Source organism: Lathyrus oleraceus, chromosome 6, assembly GCF_024323335.1.
Source record: "Lathyrus oleraceus cultivar Zhongwan6 chromosome 6, CAAS_Psat_ZW6_1.0, whole genome shotgun sequence".
In the NCBI taxonomy this organism is placed as follows: Eukaryota; Viridiplantae; Streptophyta; class Magnoliopsida; order Fabales; family Fabaceae; genus Lathyrus; species Lathyrus oleraceus.
In genome coordinates, this window is record NC_066584.1 from 475,571,694 (window position 1) to 475,588,070 (window position 16,377).

The window sequence follows — 16,377 nt, forward strand, 5'->3', positions numbered from 1 at the left end:
GCCTCCGCTAGAAGAGAAGGAAATGACCAAGATCTTTCTGAAGACCTTGAGTTCATTCTATTATGAGCGGATGATTGCTAGCGCTCCTTCTGACTTCACCGAGATGGTGAATATGGGGATGCGTCTAGAAGAAGGGGTTAGAGAAGGACGTCTGACTAAAGATGAAGGCTCTTCTGCCAAACGATATGGGGCGTTTGCAAAGAAGAAAGATGGAGAGGCACATGCTGTGACCTCCCATGTGAAACCAAGAAGACCCTCTGTGAGGAGGAAGACTGTACGTCCAACCGGTAACCAGCACCAGGTGGCTCACATAGCACTTGTTTTCAGAGACAATCAACAGTATCAGCAACATAGCAACAATCAACAATCATCTCAACAGTATCAGCAACAACAGCGTCGTCCTCAACAACAGGCCTACCAGCCTCGAAACAGTAATCAAACCAGCACGAGTTACGAGAGGAAGAAGGTCACTTTTGATCCTATTCCTATGACGTACGTAGAACTATATCCCTCTTTGATAGAGAGGAATTTGATTACTCCGAGAGACCCACCAGCTATACCTGATAACCCTCCGTGGTGGTATAAGCCCGAATTGCATTGTGTTTATCATTCTGGTGCTCCCGGCCACGACGTGGAGAATTGCTATCCTTTGAAGACCAAGGTTCAAGACCTTGTGAGGTGTGGCATTTTGTGCTTTGAGGACGTAGGTCCTAATGTTAAGAAGAACCCATTGCCCAAGCATGGGAAATCTGTCAACACGGTCCAGGGCTGCCCTGGCAAGTACAAGGTCAAATATGTCAGTCATATTCGACAGTCGTTGGTTGAGTTGCATCGTTTTCTGTGCGAGTACAGTCACTATGAGCACGACCATGATAAATGCCGAATCTGCCCTGTTAACCGATTGGGTTGTCTCCAGGTGCGCAAAGATCTTCAGGAAATGCTGGATGAGGGAGTCATTGAGATCCTTCAGAATAGGAATGTTGATGAAGATGAACCAGAGGTCAACATAATTTCCCCAGTGTTTCGGATACCTGGACCTGTTATTATCAAGTACGATGGTAGCAAGCAGAAGGTTTCCCCTTCCTTGACCATTAAGCCTGCCGGTCATGTGTCGTATTCTTCTGAAAAGGCAATTCCCTTTCGTTACAACGCTGTTGCTGTAGAAGAAGGGAAAGAGGTGACTTTCCCATCCTCCTCTATTGTGAATATTGCTGATGTAAGTGGTTTGACCCGCAGCGGTCGTGTGTTTTCAGCACCACCGAAGCCTCAGGCTAAAGCTGACTTTGTTGAGCGCCCGATCGGGAATGCGGTGAATTCTCTGAATCCGGCACTTATTGTTAAACCCTCCTCTGTACTGAAAACTCCTACTTCTGTTGGCCCTAGCGGCAATGTGAATGAAGACTGTGATGAGATGCTGAGGCTCATCAAAAAGAGTGAGTACAATGTTGTAGACCAGCTTCTACAAACGCCATCCAAAATATCCGTATTATCATTACTTCTGAATTCAGAACCACATAGAGAGGCTCTGCAGAAAGTTTTGGATGTGGCATATGTAGATCATGATGTCACTATAGAACAGTTCGATAGCATTGTTGCAAACGTTACTGCTTGTAACAATTTGAGTTTTTGTGACTCTGATCTCCCTGAGGAGGGAAGAGACCACAACTTGGCTTTACACATATCCATGAATTGTAAAAACGACGCCATGTCCAATGTGCTGGTGGACACTGGGTCATCCCTGAATGTATTGCCAAAAACCACTCTTTCAAGACTGTCATATCAAGGGCCTCCCATGAGGCAGAGTGGAGTAGTTGTGAAAGCTTTCGATAGGTCTCGAAAGACTGTGATTGGGGAAGTTGATCTCCCTATCAAAATTGGACCAAGTGATTTCCAAATTACCTTCCAGGTTATGGATATCCACCCATCCTATAGTTGTCTCTTAGGCAGACCATGGATTCACGAGGTTGGCGCCGTGACATCCACCCTGCACCAGAAGCTGAAATTTGTGAAGAATAAGAAACTGGTAGTGGTAGGGGGAGAAAAGGCTCTCCTAGTTAGCCACTTGTCTTCCTTCTCATACATAGATGCTGAGGATGAAGTTGGAACTCCTTTCCAAGCTTTATCTATAGTTGAGCCTGTTGAGAAGAGAACTCCTTCATTTGCTTCCTATAGAGATGCGAAATTGGCCATTGAGCGTGGTGCAATTGTTGGTCTAGGAAAAATGATTGAGTTGGAAGACAATAAGTCTCGGACTGGCATTGGCTTTTCTTCCGGGGTCTTCAATGAGAAAGGTTTGTTCAAGAGTGGAGGTTTTATCCACACCAGTCAGGAGGAAGAAGTTGTTGCTGTCTTGGAAGAAGATGCAGAGGATTCTGACAATTTCATTATCCCTGGAGGGGTCTGCAACAATTGGGTCGTTGTGGATGTTCCTACAGTTGTCCATAAGTCAGCATAATGATCACTTTGTTTAAAAAACCTTTCTCCCATTCCAAAAGGAGAAGTGATAACATTGTTGGCAACATAAATACAATGATATTTTCATTCAATAAATTCATGTTAAATGTTTGTTTTTCCAATTATTTTCCCTTTTCGCTTTTTGCATGAAATTGGTGATCACATAAAACCCTAAAAATAGAATAAAATCAATCTTTTTATATGCATAATGGTTTGCCTTGTTTGATTTCTAAAAGCTTTTCATATCCAAAATCATTATGCAGGTTGATTTCTAAACCCATTGAACATAATGATCTGACACCATCTCCCAATTTTGAATTCCCTGTATTTGAGGCAGAGGAAGATGATGTTGAAGAGATTCCTGATGAGATTACCCGTCTACTTGAGCATGAAAAGAAGATCATTCAGTCGCATCTTGAGAATCTGGAAACAGACAACTTGGGGTCTGAGGATTGTGTGCGAGAAGTGAAGATTGGGGCACTCCTGGAAGAATCTGTTGAGAAGGGGTTGATTGAATTGCTACGAGAATATGCCGATGTCTTTGCTTGGTTGTATGAAGATATGCCGGGTCTAGATACAGATATTGTGCAACATTTCCTGCCTTTAAAGCCTGAGTGCGTGCCTGTGAAGCAGAAGCTCAGAAGAACTCATCCTGATATGGCAGTGAAGATCAAAGAGGAAGTTCAAAAGCAAATTGATGCGGGGTTTCTGGTGACTTCTACGTATCCTCAATGGGTGGCCAATATTGTTCTTGTGCCTAAGAAAGACGGAAAATTCCGGATGTGTGTGGATTACAGAGATTTGAATAAAGCTAGTCCGAAAGATGATTTCCCTCTACCACACATTGATATGTTGGTAGACAATACAACTAAATTCAATGTCTTCTCATTTATGGACGGATTTTCCGGATATAATCAGATTAAGATGGCACCCGAGGATATGGAGAAGACAACATTCATCACACCTTGGGGAACATTCTGTTATCGAGTGATGCCCTTCGGTTTGAAGAACGCCGGAGCCACGTATCAACGAGCTATGACTACCTTGTTCCATGATATGATGCACAAGGAGATCGAGGTATATGTTGATGATATGATTGCTAAGTCAAGAACGGAAGTTGAACATGTAGACCATTTGTTAAAGCTTTTTCAGCGCCTGAGGATGTTCAAGCTTCGTTTGAATCCCAACAAGTGTACATTTGGAGTCCGTTCTGGCAAGTTATTGGGCTTTATTGTCAGTGAAAGAGGTATTGAGGTTGATCCTGCGAAGGTCAAAGCAATACGAGAGATACGTGCGCCCAAAACTGAGAAGCAAGTCCGAGGTTTTCTTGGCCGCTTGAATTATATTTCCATATTCATATCCCACATGACTGCCACATGTGCGCCAATATTCAAGCTCCTCCAGAAAGATCAGTCTCATGATTGGACCGAGGATTGCCAGAAAGCTTTCGATAGTATCAAAGAGTATTTGTCTGAACCTCCAATCCTGTCTCTGCCTGTAGAAGGAAGACCTTTGATCATGTATCTGACAGTTCTTGAAGACTCAATGGGTTGTTTACTTGGTCAGCAAGACGAATCAGGAAAGAAAGAATATGTTATTTACTACCTGAGTAAGAAGTTCACTGATTGTGAGTCTCGGTACTCAATGCTTGAGAAGACATGTTGTGCTTTGGCTTGGGCTGCTAAACGTCTACGCCAGTATATGATAAATCATACAACTTGGTTGATATCCAGAATGGATCCAATCAAGTATATATTTGAGAAGCCTGCTTTAACCGGAAGGATTGCCCGTTGGCAGATGTTGTTATCTGAGTATGATATTGAGTATCGGGCTCAGAAGGCTATTAAAGGTAGTATTTTGGCTGACCACTTGGCACATCAGCTGATCGAAGATTATCAGTCAGTTCAGTACGACTTCCCAGATGAGGAGATACTATATTTGAAGATGAAAGATTGTGATGAGCCTACACTCGATGAAGGGCCAGAGCCTGGTTCCAGATGGAGTATGGTGTTTGATGGCGCTGTAAATTAGTATGGAAATGGTATTGGGGCAGTAATCGTTACTCCTCAGGGCACACATATTCCTTTTACAGCAAGACTAACTTTCAAATGCACGAAAAATATGGCGGAGTACGAGGCCTGTATTATGGGATTGGAAGAGTGCATTGATCTAAGGATCAAGCATCTTGATGTTTATGGTGATTCGGCCCTTGTTGTTAATCAGATTAAGGGTGAATGGGAGACGAATCAGCCTGGTCTTATTCCATATAGAGATTATGCGAGGAGGATTTCAACGTTCTTTACTGAGGTTGACTTCCATCATATTCCTCGAGATGAGAATCGGATGGCAGATGCACTTGCTACGCTTGCTTCGATGATTGTGGTTAAACTGTGGAATGAAGTTCCCAATATCACCGTGATGCGCTTGGATAGACCAAATCATGTATTTGCAGTTGAAGAAGCGAAAGATGATAAACCATGGTATTATGACATCAAGTGTTTCCTCCAGAACCAGGTTTACCCGCCTGTGGCATCTGTGAAAGACAGGAAGATTTTGAGAAGATTGTCAGGCAGTTTCTACCTCAATGGCGAAGTGCTTTATAAGAGAAATTTTGACATGGTTCTGCTCAGATGCGTGGATAGACACGAAGCAGACCTGTTGATGACTGAGGTCCATGAGGTTTCATTTGGTACTCATTCCAATGGACATGCCATGGCTAGAAAGATGTTGACAGCGGGCTATTATTGGCTGACAATGGAGTCTGACTGCTGCAAATATGTGAAGAAATGCCATAAGTGTCAGATTTATGCGGATAAGATTCATATTCCCCTGACACTTCTGAATGTGATTTCATCACCATGGCCTTTCTCTATGTGGGGAATTGACATGATTGGCATGATTTAGCCGAGAGCGTCCAACGGACACATATTTATTCTCGTAGCAATTGATTACTTCACCAAATGGGTTGAAGCGGCATCATATGCAAATGTGACCAGGCATGTGGTTGTGAAGTTTATCAAGAATCAACTCATATGTCGCTATGGTGTGCCAGATAAGATCATTACTGATAATGGATCTAACTTGAATAACAAGATGATGAGAGAGCTGTGTAGCGAATTCAAGATTGCACACCATAATTATTCTCCTTATAGACCCAAGATGAATGGGGTTGTTGAAGCTGCTAACAAGAATATCAAGAAGATTATCCAGAAGATGGTTGTCACGTACAAGGATTGGCATGAGATGCTGCCATTTGCTTTGCATGGATATCGTACATCTGTCCGCACTTCAACAGGGGCAACCCCTTTCTCTCTTGTTTATGGCATGGAGGTTGTACTCCCAGTAGAGGTGGAGATCCCATCAATGAGAGTCTTGATGGAGGCCAAGTTGACTGATGCTGAATGGGTTCAGAGTCGTTATGACCAGCTGAATTTGATTGAAGAGAAGAGATTGACTTCCATGTGTCATGGTCAGTTATATCAGCAGAGAATGAAGAAAGCTTTTGATAAGAAGGTCAAGCCTCGTGTGTTCCGAGAAGGTGACCTAGTGCTCAAGAAAGTCTTGTCTTTCGCGCCCAATTCCAGGGGCAAGTGGACTCCAAACTATGAAGGTCCATATGTTGTTAAGAGAGCCTTTTCAGGCGGTGCTTTGATGCTTACAACTATGGATGGGGAGGATTTCACTCGTCCTGTGAATTCAGATGCAGTCAAGAAATACTTCGCCTAAAGATAAAAACAGAATAGCTCGCTAAGTTGAAAACTCGAAAGGGCGGCTTAGGCAAAAATGAGCGTCTCAGTGGATTGAACACCCGAAAGGGGGATCCAGGCAAAAGTTAGAGACATAAAAAATGAATATTTGCATCCCGCTAGATTGAGTACCTCATCCTGGGGCAATCTAGGCAAAAATTAGGGATTTGGCAAGTAACTGCATCCTGACAAGACTGGTTCTACAACTGTCATCCGTCAGAGATTCTCGCTCAGTCATCATCAACTGAAGCTTCAAATACATCGAATTCAGAATTGGTGGAGAAATGGTCATTATGTTCAGTGTAGCCCATTTCCAATATATATCACCAATTTCAAACTTGTAAAAATCTATGGAGTCTTGCCATTTGCAGGCTACCATTCCATCAAGTAAATTCGAGCTTTTATCCAATTATTTGCACTCTTATTTGTTTCTATTCAACAAATGTTTTGCATGTTTTAATTGAGAAAATATCATTGTTTTGAAAAATAAATTTTTCACAAATTGTTTTTTAAACAAAGTGAACATTCACAATGATAAAAGATACTTAGGAGATCCTCAGTGCTCTCCCAAGGGTGGCATGATTTCCAACAGGGTAAGACATTTGTTCATATCCCTGGCATGACTGTATCCTCTTTCTCCCAGAATATTGTTGTGGGTTATCTCCCGAGCAGAGTATTTGTTGAGGTTATTCACCTCCCCTCCCTTCAGCAGAGCAGTGGTCTTCCCTCCTCAGCAAATGTGTCCTCCTTGGAAGGTTCGGTATTTGGTGGTTGATCCCCAGAATTCCTTCATTTCCTCAGATAGATCCCCATTAGAGTTGTTGGTATGGTGGATTTTATCCGTGTTAATTTATCCCCTGCAAAGATATGGTTGTTTCCTGGTATCTCTGATCCCCGGTAGAGTTGCTTGTGTGGCAGATTCTACTTGTGCGATCTTTTCTCCTCAGCAGGTGTGATTTCCTTGGTGAGTTTGGTACATGGTGTTGGATCACCAATTCCTCTTATCTCCCTCAGATGGTTTCTCCAGTAGAGTTGCTTTTGTGGCGGTTTTTGCCTGTGCAATGAACTTTTTTCCCAGCTGAGACTGATGATTCATCCCTGCAGAGATATTGTTGTCTCTGATCCCCGGAAGATTAGATATTCTCCGGTGATCCTGGCTTTCTCTCTTGAGATGTAGTATCGGGTGTTTGATTCCTGGACCTGTTTGTGTTAGATATGTCTGTTTGTCAGCATTCATCATACATAAATCATGCATATACATGCATAATTATAACATTCAGATATTCATGTTGCATTCTTTGCCATATATCGTTGTTTGTTGTCCTCTGCTATTTGGTGGTATTTATCTCCCCAAGCAGATGTGTGTGTCTGATCTCTCAATATAGAGTCAGCCCCTTAAGCAGAAAGTGTTTATCTTTCCTTTTGCACTCCCCACTGAGTTATATCCTCGTGGACGACGGTTGTTTCCGTTTCCTCCCAACACATGTATTGGGATGGGTTCCCCTATTGAGTTATATCCTCATTAGGATGAGTCTCGATTCAGTTTGCCTTTTTGGTTTGATCCTAAATTGGCCTCTTGTGACTGTCTCATGTGCTTCCCTGTGGTAAATGAATAATTGCTCAGTAATCGGCAATCATTCACCTTATCCTCAGCGGAGTTTGTGGTTTTCTACCCTTATACCGGTAGTTGTAAATCCTATTTTATCCCCTCAGTGGAGTCCGTGGTTTTCTACCCTTATACCGGTAGTTGTAAATCCTATTTTTCCCTTTTGCAGAGTTAATCATTGTTGTTCATCCTAGTTGATGACGGTTACTCTTCCGTGGTTTTCTACCCAGTATCCGGTAGATGTAATCCCCTCTTTGACGGTTTATCATTATCCAATATTCGGTATTGATATTCCCTCCTTCTTTTGGATAATTGCTCTGATTAAGCAATTTTATCCCCAGCGGGTCCTCTTTCATTAACCGTTTGCCGGTGATGTTTGTTGCTCCCCTTGTTTGGTCATCATTATATACCTAGTTTTGGTATCCCGATGCCTTTCTATTTCGGTCGATTTATCCTTTATTAACCCAGTATCCGGTTGTGGATAATCTTCCATGCGAGTATATTATCTACGTTCTGACGGTAATAGATAATATATCTCATGCACTCTTTGGTCGAAGCCTTTTGTTCTTCCCCAGTTGAGTAAGATTTGTATCCCTGTTTTGGAATCGAATGTCCATTTCCGTGGTTTTCTACCCAGTATCCGGTAGATGTAATCCCCTCTTTGACGGTTATCATTCTCCAATATTCGGTGTTGATATCCCCCCATTTGCTTGGATAATTGCTCTGATTACACAATTTATCCCCAGCGAGTCATCTCTCGTCTACCCTGTTGCTGTTGGTAACGATTGTTTCTCTCTTGATTGGTCATCATTATATACCTAGTTTTGGTATCCCGATGCCTTTCTTTTCGGTCGATTTATCCTTTATTAACCGAGTAACCGGTTGTGGATAATCTTCCATGCGAGTATATTATCTACGTTCTGACAGTAATAGATAATATATATCATGCACTCTTTGGTCGAAGCCTTTTGTTCTTCCCCAGTTGAGTAAGATTCGTATTCCTTTTGCAGAGTCGAATATCCATCCCATAATTGAGTTTGCGTTCTGCCCTCTTTTTGGATGATGAGTGTTTTGGGAATATTCCCCAATTCACGCTTTGGTTGGTCACCTATTATATGCCCAATAACCGGTATCCCTGGTGTTCCTTCCTTCTGCTCCCTATTATGACTTTGGTCCCCTGTGGAGTCAGATTTTCCTGAGTTGAGATATACCTTTCTAGGTCTTCCTCAGATGATTTGGTTGATTGATATCTCTCACCCTTATACCGGTCTTAGATATTCATTCTTCCCGAGCTTGTTGTGCTCTCACCCTCATACCGGTGATCAGATCACATGTCTCATTGAGCTTGTTACCCGGTAACCGGTAACACCTCATCCCGCTGCTTCCCCTGGAGAGTCTTTTTTAGACTTCCCCAGCGGGGTATCTGTTGTGTTTCGCCTTTTTGTTGTGTTGGCATATTCCCTAATACATGCATCTTTGAGCCAGCTCGATGTCTTTCCAACGGATTTATTCCCTTTGGAAACTCTTTTCCCCAGCTTCGAGTCATGACCTGCTCACGCAATTTATACCCTTTTCTATCCCCATAGAGTCCCCAGTAGAGTCTCTATCCCTAATGAGTGTATTACTCCTATGGATTGTCAATTTCTCCGGATGTCTTTTCTTCTTTGTGGACACATATCCCCACAGAGTTTGTTTGTTTTGCATACATACATTTGCATTATGAGGTCTCTTAGGGACCAAAATTTGTCTCTTTGTTATTATTTAAGCCTATTCTACCTCGTCGAGACGAAGATTTTAACCTTCACTTCTCCGGCTAGAATGACCTTAAATAGGGGCATCTGTAAGACCCCAATTTTGTCCCTAAGATCCCTCATGGCATCATAGCATTGCATTGCATAGCCTCAAGGATCATTGAGCATCTTGGCTCCCTTTCCCTTTGGGTAAGGATCTCTTGTGAGTGGTTTCAGATCACCAGGCATGCTTGAATTGTATATCATTGTTTTTCTCATTTTGTTTACTAGCCAAAAGCACAAAAATATGCCACTAACATCTGTTGTGTGTAGCTTAAGCAATCACCAGGTCAAGAGCTTCAAGAAGACCCTTTGTGCAGAAGAGTAGGTATTTTCTTGGGATGAGGGTCACATGGTTATTATAAAAAGCTTACATGAGCTAGGGTTTCATTTTGAAGCAAATCCACCAAGTGGTAAAGGCCCAAGCTAATCCAGACATTTCAAGGTCATTTGAGGACCAAAAAGTCAACTGTGCAGTCAACTGAGGGCTATGAGGTGGGGAAATGAGTTGAGACACCTCAATCATGTTCAAATGGGGCCTATTCATCATTCTAAACATCCATCTTGAAGATTCAAAGGTCATGGCAAAAGTTACTAAAAATGGAAAATGACCTGTAATTCAAAGTTTCCAAATTTGGCAAGTTTTTAGTCCATATTGAACTTGGCTTTTCAATGTCAAAAAAGTTTCAAATGGATTTTTGGTGAATATGAAAGTTGTAGATCTTTGTCTCCCCTTTCCAAAAAGTCCTAAATCATGTCCATATGATGAAGGGTTGAGAAGTTATGGTCATTTGATCACAAGGTGTACATGGAAATTCAAAATGGCATAACTTTTGGTGCAATGCTTCAAATTGATTCATTCTTTTTGCAAAATGCTCCTCATGTTCAAGGCCTCTCAAAATGACATCATTTGGCTCAATTATGCAAAGGAATCATGGCCGAGAGTTCATTATTTTCACACATGTGCAAATTGAAGAAAATATTCACAATTCATTTTTTGGCTTAAGGTGCAAGCAAATTAATATTCAAATCTTGACCCTTGGATGTCCATGAGTAAATTCCAAGCCTTGCATGAGGATAAGCAGGTGGATTATGGCTACTTGAGCTTCATTTGCATTTTTGCATTTTGCTTCATAACTCCTTAATCATGATTAACCAATGGAAAGTGTGATTAGCATGGTCATTAGCAAGGCATATAAAAGTTGAAACCCTAATCATAACTGGAACAGAACCATTTGAGATCAAAATTCAAAAACTCCCTCCAATTTCTCTCTCTTCGAATTTGAATTTTCTCCACACAAACACCAAAAATTCTTGTAGATTCTTGATCCTCATGCTTCACTGATCAAGAATCATCATCTGTTTGGATCAATTCAGCCAGAAATCGTACAGTTCATGTGCATTATCATGTTGATGGAAGTTGGAAATTGAGGAAGATTCAAGTGGTTTCAACTGATTCTCTTTGCATAAAGCTTCAAGGCAAGTGTAGTGGAGTAGTTCTGGAGCTGTAGAGCGCTTGAGAACACGATTTCAGCAACTTCCATTTCCAGGTGATGCAAATTCGATCCTCTCCTTTTGCTGTTTTATGATCATAAATGTGTAGATCTTGTTGAGTAGAGCATGTAGATATGTTTAGAATTAAATATTGTTGAGAATTAAGCATGTATGATGAACTTCAAGTTTAGATCTAGGAAATGTTTTCGTTCGATCTGGAAAATATAGGAAGAATTAGAAGATTTGGATGTCATATCTGGAAAATATAGGAGACTGTAGCTCCGGCGTCTATAATTTTTCAGGGTTTTGCCTTGTTGTCTGCCATGTGTGTTGTTACGTGTGAGTTTGATTGGCTACGATTTCGTTGACCAAGCCACGCTAGCATTGAATTGATGAGTGGCATGCTGATGTAGATTAATGAAATGGTGTGTTTCATCTTTTAAATATGGACCATTGATGCTTGGCGCGCGCTAGATCAGACGGATCATGTTTTTCCTGGCTTTATTCAAATGTTTTAATTTCCCTCCATTTTTATGCATTATCCATTTATTTTGTTTGTTTTGTAAAATTCATAAAAAATTCAAAAATAGTCCAATTTAATCCCAATTTTTTTTTCATAGTTTTGTTTTGATCTCTACTATTTCTTGGTTTTAATTTCAAGAATTGTTGATGTCTGGATTTTTATTTGTGATTTTTTTATTGAACATTGTGCTAAATTGATATGTTGCATTCAATGCATTGTGAAATCTTCATTGTTGAGCCATTTGATCCAATTTTTTGCATGAATGATATTCACATATGATATGATTTTTTGGTCATTGGTTTGGAATGTTTCTCATATTCTATCATTACTTTTGACACATAGAGATAAGTGTGACAATTTGTGTCACATTTTTGACATTGAATTGTTGCATTTTTGTTCATCTATCATTTGCATCATTCTGGATTTGATCTTTTGCATATTGCTTGTTCATGACATGAGGAACTTGCACAAAAAATCTCAAGGTCATTGCATGCACTTCTGTTTTGATTTGAATTTTCTAAATTGGAAGTTTATTTTGTGCACATTTTGTTGTCATTGCATAGCATAGGCCATTTGAGATACTTGCTTATTGATTTGATGCTAGTCCTTTTGAGGACATTATATTGATTGTTTGAATGTGCATTATGTAAAAGATTAGGTTTTGTTTTGATCATTTGGTTTGGTTTTTAACTTAGTCTTTGTACTAGTGTTTCTTGCATAAACTAATTGTGCTTTGTGTTTCAGGTTTGGACATTTAGCATTGATGGTTGATTTGTTCTCACTTTGTGAGATACAAATGCTTTGAGTTCTAACTTTTGTTTGTTTTGTAGGATTTTAAGTGATGTGCTTGAGCTCATGAGTTCATTTGAGTGCTTGAGCATTGTTCATTGAGTTGTGTAACTGTTGGAAAGTTTCACTGTTTGTTTTCTGTTTGTGTGACTGAAGTATTAACTGTTTAGCTTTTGTACAGGAACCTTAGTTTCTTGCTTACTTTAGCTCTTGCTTGAGCTTTGGATTGTGGTTGATACACCGCTGAGGTAGTTAGCTTCTTACTCCATGTAGTCTGAAGTCCTGTCACCTTTTTGGCAGGCATTTTGCTGGCAAGTCCTCCTTCAGAGGCTCTGTTTGTGTTTGTTTACAATTGTGCCAAAGACCTCCAAGATGAGGCATGTGATATTTGATAAGACCTCCAAGAAAAGAGGCAATTGACGGATAAAAGGGATTAGTAGCCAGTCCCCCGTTATTCAGTGAGTCGTTCTTTATGCTCGCACTACGTGTTGATGCTCTAGAACATGTACCCAAGATCTTTGTCCAGTGTCTGTCAAGTGGAATAGGATCTCACTTTCTGGATCCCCACGCTTTCTTTGTCATGAGCTCACCCTGGCCAGGGTTAAGAGCATGAGGTCTCATCCTCATTTCCATCTTTGATTAGCTTCACCCTAACTTTCAATGTTAGTGGTTAAGAGCTATAGTTTACCCTTTACAGTTTGGCTTGTTTGTCGAGGTTGATATGACCCCTCTTGACTAAAGCCCACCCATTGTTTGAGCCTCTTGTATGTATATAGTGTATGATGTTTGTTTACCCCATGAAACTTTTGATGTGTGTGCTCTTGAACTAGGAGTTTCCTTTTGAGCTTAATTGAAAGATCATTACCATGTTCATCTAAATTGAGGATACAAGATACATTGAGGATCTCTTATGAGACTTGTTTGATTGCTTATGCCTTGTGCTTGCTTATTCCAAAGGATGGGAGCCACTTGGATCATCTATATGATCTCAAGAGAGGAACTCCTAGTGTGGTTTCATTTCTTACCCCTCACCTTTTTGTTAGAACTTAGCCTTTCCTCTCCACTCTAACCCAAGCCAAAATCCTTTTTGTGCAAACATTTGACTTTGTTTTCAACATTAGAAACCTAAGCCTTATGCTTTTGATTTTCAAACTTTCTTTTCATAATACTCATTTTGAATTGAATCTTTAAGTCAACTTTGACCATTTTTGTATATACTTCTAATTGGTCAATATAACCCATTCAAGTGTGCTTTTGTGGTTTCAATGATCACTTCTTAATCAAATTTTCATAACCTTTAGCTATTAGGTTTGAGTTATCTTTGTGATAGATGTAATACTCACCTTTGTCTTTAGTGATGGACAATGAGCTTTCCATGCTTATTATAGGGTTAACCCCTCACTAGCATGTTGAAGTTATCCTCACATGGTGGACTTGTGGTTTTAGGTTGAGTTTTCTCCCTTTGATAACAAAAGACCTTAAGGCTTTTTGACCAATCAATCCACTCATTTGTTTTTGAGATTTTTACCCCGAACTACGAGGTTTTGATCCTACCTTTTATAAGATGGTACGTAGGCAATGGGTTTATCCATCCAAACACAAAATGTAAATAACTTGTATATTCTTTTTTCATCTCTTCAATCATGTTTGCACAAATAAATTTTTTACAAAACAATAATCTTCATAAGTGTGAAAAGGGCTCCCTAGGAGTACCTAGGATGTTTTTGGTGCCTAACACCTTCCCATTACATAACTAACCCCCTTACCCAGATCTCTGACATTTTTATTAGTTTTTAATTTGATAAAACTTCTCGATTTTTGTTCGCTTTCTAACCTTTCCTTTGGATAAATAGAAGTGTTGTGGCGACTCGACTTTGTATGATTTACCTTGGATTTAGTCAATATCTCCAATGGTAACGAATACACCACTACAATGACACATGTCAATTAATCTCTTCTCTTCTATCAAATTCAACTGGTCAAACCTGGTCTGACACCATTCAGCTTCGGTCAACTTGGCTTCCATGAGCATACGCAATGAAGCAATCTCAACCTCTACGGGGAGTACAACTTCCATACCATACACAAGAGAGAAAGGGGTTGCCCATGTTGAAGTGCGGACAGATGTACGATACCCATGCAAAGCAAATGGGAGCATCTCATGCCAAACCTTATGCGTGACAACCATCTTCTGGATAATCTTCTTAATGTTCTTATTCGCAGCTTCAACAGCCCCATTCACCTTGGTCTGTAGGGAGAAGAATTATGATGTGCAATCTTGAAGTCTTTACAAAGAGCTTCCACCATATTGTTATTCAAGTTCGATCCATTATTAGTAATGATCTTACTTGGCACACCATAACGGCATATGATCTGATTCTTGATAAACCTTACAACAACTTGCTTGGTTACATTTGCATATGATGTCGCTTTAACCCATTTTGTGAAGTAGTCAATTGCCACCAAAATGAAACGATGTCCATTCGAAGCTTTGGGCTCAATCATCCAATCATATCAATTCCCCAGATGGAGAAGGGCCATGGGGAAGAGATAACATTCAATAGTGTCGGAGGAAAATGAATCTTATCAGCATAAATTTGACACTTCTGGCATTTCTTCACAAATTTGCAACAGTCAGATTCCATTGTCAGCCAATAGTAACTTGCTCACAACATCTTCTTTGCCATTGCATGCCCATTGGAGTGAGTACCAAAGGAACCTTCATGGACTTCAGTCATCAACAAGTCTGCTTCGTGTCTATCCACGCATCTGAGCAAAACCATGTCGAAGTTTCTCTTGTACAGTATATCACCATTCAAGTAGAAATTACCGGCTAATCTTCTCAAAGTCTTCTTATCTTTCAAAGATGCCCCAGGCGGGTAAATCTGACTTTGGAGGAAACACTTGATGTCGTAATACCACGGCTTCTCGTCTTTGATATCTTCAACAGCGAACACATGAGCTGGCCTATCAAGATGCATTACAGACAAATTAGGAACTTCATTCCAATACTTCACTATGATCATTGATGCCAAAGTTGCAAGAGCATCTGCCATCCGGTTCTCATCTCGAGGGATATGATGAAACTCAACCTTTGTAAAGAAAGTTGAAATCCTCCTTGCATAATCTCTATACGGTATCAAACCAGGTTGATTCGTCTCCCATTCTCCTTTGATCTGGTTATATCCGGAAAATCCATCCATAAACGAAAAGACTTTGAATTTAGCAGTATTGTCTACCAACATATCAATGTGTGGCAGAGGGAAATCATCTTTCGGACTGGCTTTATTCAAATCTCTATAGTCAACACACATGCGGACTTTTCCATCTTTCTTCGGCACAGGCACAGTATTGGCCACCCATTGCGGATACTCAGCAGTTACAAGGAAACCGGCATCAATTTGCTTCTGAACTTCCTCTTTGATCTTCACAGCCATATCAGGATGCATTCTTCTCAACTTCTGCTTGACTGGCGGACATTCTGGTTTCAACGGCAATCTATGCTCCACAATCTCAGAGTCCAAACCAGGCATGTCTTGATACAACCAAGAAAACACATCTGAATACTCTTGAAGAAGATCAATCAACCCCTTCTTAGCATCTGGACACAGTCGAGACCCGATCTTGACTTCCTTCACATCATCTTCGGAACCCAAGTTTACTAGCTCAATTTGTTCTTCAAACGGCTGAATAATCTTCTCATCTTGCTCAAGAAGACGATATAATTCATCACTCACTTCTACATCACTTTCCTCATCAACCTCAAACACAGGGAATTCAAAATTTGGAGAAGGAGGAGGATCATTGTATTCAATGGGGTTAGGAACCAACCTGCATAATGATTTGATATTTTGATTTTAGAAAAGTGAATTTGTGACCAAATATTATGTAGATGGACAATTATATTGTTTATTTATGTTTTTTGTGATTACCATTTTCAGAATAAAGCAAAAAGTAAAAATAAACAACAAAGAT